This window comes from Triplophysa dalaica, chromosome 19 (genome assembly GCF_015846415.1).
Source record: "Triplophysa dalaica isolate WHDGS20190420 chromosome 19, ASM1584641v1, whole genome shotgun sequence".
Taxonomy (NCBI): Eukaryota; Metazoa; Chordata; class Actinopteri; order Cypriniformes; family Nemacheilidae; genus Triplophysa; species Triplophysa dalaica.
Genome location: NC_079560.1, coordinates 348,169 through 352,500, shown reverse-complemented (window position 1 = coordinate 352,500; position 4,332 = coordinate 348,169). Strand labels below are relative to the sequence as shown.

The 4,332-nt window shown below is 39.2% G+C and overlaps 1 long non-coding RNA gene across 1 annotated transcript; it reads left to right on the top strand.

The window, feature by feature from the left end:
- Nucleotides 1-46: 46 nt before the first annotated feature.
- On the top strand, nucleotides 47-3,413 carry LOC130408331 (uncharacterized). The gene is made up of 3 exons (XR_008904738.1): nucleotides 47-580; nucleotides 1,879-1,988; nucleotides 2,289-3,413. It is a non-coding gene; the product is annotated as an uncharacterized LOC130408331 (long non-coding RNA).
- Nucleotides 3,414-4,332: the final 919 nt, after the last annotated feature.

Genomic DNA, 4,332 nt, shown 5'->3' with positions numbered 1-4,332 from the left:
TGATGGACGTGACGCTGAAACACATGAGATCTGCTGTGCTCATAAACCTCTGCAGTCTGTGATCTACAGTCGTCATTAAGAAGATTTCTGCAGCAGAAACTCTCACATCTCTCTCTCTCTCCGTCTCCATCACCTGCGTTGTCTGATGTGAGTCACCTTGCAAATATATGAATAGTAAATGCAGGAGAAGTAATCTGCCGCCTGACGGCTACACGACTGCATTTGCATAGCTGCCATCAGCTCGTACTGAAGCGCTGCAGCTCCTCACACCAGAATCCGCAATGACGTGAATATATTTCTCACATGCCGGCCGTTGTTTCTCTCTCTTCTCTGTGTGTCTGTTCGGCTCCGGTCTGCCTTTGAATGTGACCAGTTAAATCCAAACATACGATCATGAATAAAACATTCATATGTTAAACCGTCTCAGTGGAGGTGAAGATGAATTTGTGGCCGTTGAACAACTCTCTTTAAAAAATCCGCAATCCACAATTTGTGATTCATTGTGACTCTGGATTCATCTGCGCTCTCGTTCACACTCATTGAGGGGATTCTGATGATCTTCTTCTGTTTGTCTTCACAGGTCAGTGATGTACAGTTACGTTCACTGTTTGAATTACATTTAGATTCAGAACAACAACAACTGTGACAATAATAATCATTGATGGTTGTTCTTTTGTTTGAATGTTTCGAGGATACTGAAAAATCATCATTCTCTTCATTGTGCTTTACATTCATTTTGAAACATCACACTGACTGAATAAAAATCATAGTCATGAATAAAAATCGAACAATGAGTCAGTTGTGTGTGATGAAGAAAAGAGATTCTCATGTTCATCATGCAGAGGCGTGTTTATTCTTTTATAAGTTAAAGGTCATAAAGGGGTCATATGACACGGGTAACAAATATTATGTTTTGGGGTTAGATGTAATGTAATGTGTAAACAGGATTTAAGGTTCATTTAATATCAAGTGTTTAGCAGACAGAGGTGTGCTTTTAATGATGAAGATATCTGTGCGAACACAAAGTGTGATAAATGAACTCTTCAGCATTATAGAGTTGTGCAGACATGTTTCTGTGTTATTAGATTGACATCTAAACTGAATATATGTGACGCTTATGCACAAAATGAGTCTGAAGTATCACAAGAAGATTTGTGACAAAAGCGAACACAACACTGTTGGTCAAAATGATCTTTTTTTTCTTTTGAATCATTAGGATATCAAGTAAAGATCAGATTACAGAGTTTTATCACGGCCAAATATTGTCGTGTCCTAACAAACCTTATTTCTTCAGCTCTCAGAGCATGTGCAAATCTCAATGTCGATCCGTCGTCCAGGGTCACATGTTGTGTGTGAAGTATGAAACCTCTGAAGGTCGCTGAACATGTTTACTGTATATAATTAATAAGTTAGTCACGCGTGTCACACACACACTTCAGACAGACTCATGTCAACAGTCCAGCTGTGTGTCTATAGATGTTTGAAACCATCACTTGCGCTACCTGAGAAGAATTTCAGTCTGTTTACATGATTGTGTTGTTTATTATTTGAGAACAAATGGACCTTTAGAGAAAACCTTAGTCAAGTGTTTGGTCAATAATCGACTCATCATTTTATTTCTGAATGTGATTTGATCTTTTGTGATGTTAACAGCAGAAATAATGAGGACACACATGAGTCTTGTATGTGATTTTAAAGTCATGTTCGCGGCTGAGGTGATAAGAGACATTTCTCTTCCACTTTCTGTCAAAATTCATCCCACCGCCTGGAGGAAAAACTCATCGTTTTCAATGAAAAGAGTTTAAATTGCATTCAAATGACACAGCAGGAGCCTCTTGTTGTTGCTCTTGTAATTTGGTTTTGATTTGTGTTTCACAGATTGTCAAAGCGCAAAGACGTCTGCAAAATCACCTGTGGAGAAAAGACCAAAACAGCCTGAAAACACGTCTGGTCTTTATCTTCATTCCTCATCACAAAACATTTTACAGGTGACATTACCATTAAACAACAGAATGTGTTTGTCTTTTTCATCACAGTCACCTGTCACAGGTCATTTCAGATGGATTCTGACCACTGATGTTCTGTCCTATCATCACATGAACTAGATCCAGAAACTAAACAAAATTCTGAAAGTCAAAGTGGTTCACCAGTAGTTCAGATCAAATGTATTTATCTGACATGATGCAGTTTGTCTGCCCTGTTTAGAACAAAATTAAAGTCTTAATTAAGATGTCTTAGAAGAAACACGTTTCCCACTTAAACATTCTTAAAAAAAAACCTTTTCTCAGTTTTTGCAGTGTGAAGAACCTTTCGTAGAATGAGACGGTTCTGTGGATGAAACCATAAACAAAGAGCTTCATTATTATAAAAGAAGAATGTTCTCTGATCATCACCAGTGAGAGTCTTCATCAGTGAAACACAAACTGCACATGTGACTCTTTTCAGATGATGTGGTTCATCTTTATGTTTGGAATTCTGTGATTTTGTTCCTGTAAGCTGATTCTCTGTGTCACATGACCAGTGACGGAAGCCGTGTGAGTATTTTTGGATACTGTGTTTTTTCTTCTTGAAACCCGGTACCACCCGAGACCCCAGCGCAGCGGGTCCATCTGAGCGTTTGACGTCTGTTTGTCTGTTTTTAGCCGCTCTGGAGGAGAACCTGGCAGCGTGCGGCCGGAGCCGATGGGTTTTCCTGCTGCAGTCTGTCCTGGTTCTCTCAAATTAATCAGATTTACAGCGCCGGCCATATGTCCAGACAGCATGCACCACGCTCTGGGTGGGAGGACCCCGCCCGTCCTGATCCCAGATCAGATTCACAAACTCAAAGCTGAACAGAAGAAATCATCTGAGATCAGCAGATGACATCAAGCTTCTTCAGTGCTTCTTTATTGCATCTTGATTCATCAGAATATTGACTGAAAGGTTCTTGAGATTGTCCAGGATAGGAGGTTCTCTCGAAGATTTGCTTCCAAAATAAATAATCCGATTTTATGAAGTATTTCATGCACAAGACACAGAGATGAGACAAATCACATGTCATGATGATCTGTGGAACATCTCTACACATACTGATCTCAGATGATCTGTATCGTCACATGTCGATGACAAACATTTCATCTCTCCGACATTTAAAGAAGTCAAGTGTAAAGCTGAGTCTCAGTTCATCTGTTCTACATGTTCTTATGTCTTGTTCTTGTTTGAGGTTGTGAACATTATGAAATGGTTCAGGTAACGTTTGTCCACAGTTATTTGATAAGTACATGTTTGTTTTGTGCTGAGGTATGAAAGTTTAACCAGACGTCTGGGCCCATATTCTTAAAACTTCTAAGAATCCTCTAAGAAAGCTCTTAATTTAGCTTAAAAATTCTTATCTCATAAACCAAAAATGGACAAATCTGAGATCAACTCAGCAAGGAAAAGACAACGGCTGCGTCTGAGATACCCTGATGGTTTACTACTTCCGACGAGATTGGTGGATGTGGATCGGATTGACACTTTTCTATCCCATGATGCCACGGGAAAATTTCAAAGTACATCAAATAAATATAGCGGAATGCTTCCGTTTTTAATATAAGTGCTAATAAATGAATTTCTGGTGACTGAATGATGTTTTTATCAACGCTCACGTGTAGGTCACAGTCAATACGTCACAGGTCAAAGAGCACATGGGTCACATGACCAGAAAACATGGCGGGCGCAGTATGTCCCAAATGTATTCATACTACACCCACTCATACTATACAGAACAAACTGTTTTATCGGTCAATAAGTGGATACTTGTTCACATTCAGTACGTACTGTCACAGGACGGAGCCAAAACTCTTATCTTAGTGAGGAGGCTAAGATAAGAGTTTAAACTAAAGACTGGTTGGTTAGTTGGTAAGAAGGAAAAAATAGGGTCATTAGTCATATGTGTTTTTACTAGTGGTGGGCATAGATTAATTTTTTTAATCTAGATTAAAATGGCTCACTTGAAAGCTGCCGAAGGCATTCAGAATATGTGTGCTACCAAAATAATGACTAAAAGTAAGTCTTTGAGAACGGGTTTCTCAAGCCAGGTGGCGCATTAGACCAGGGGCTCATCTCCTGTTTCCAAAATGCATCACAAACTGCTTGAGAAAGCTGTTCTACTATGATAATTGGTGATGAAAATTAAATAATGTTCAATAAGATGAATTTGTGTTTACTTCCGCATTAGCTAAGGGATGATTTGCGTTTAGGTGGTACTTGAGACTGGAAGAGCTCCTACAGTACATTTACATTTAGCCATTTAGCAGACGCTTTTATCCAAAGCGACTTACAAAGAGTGAGGGAGCAACAAGCGATATGTCA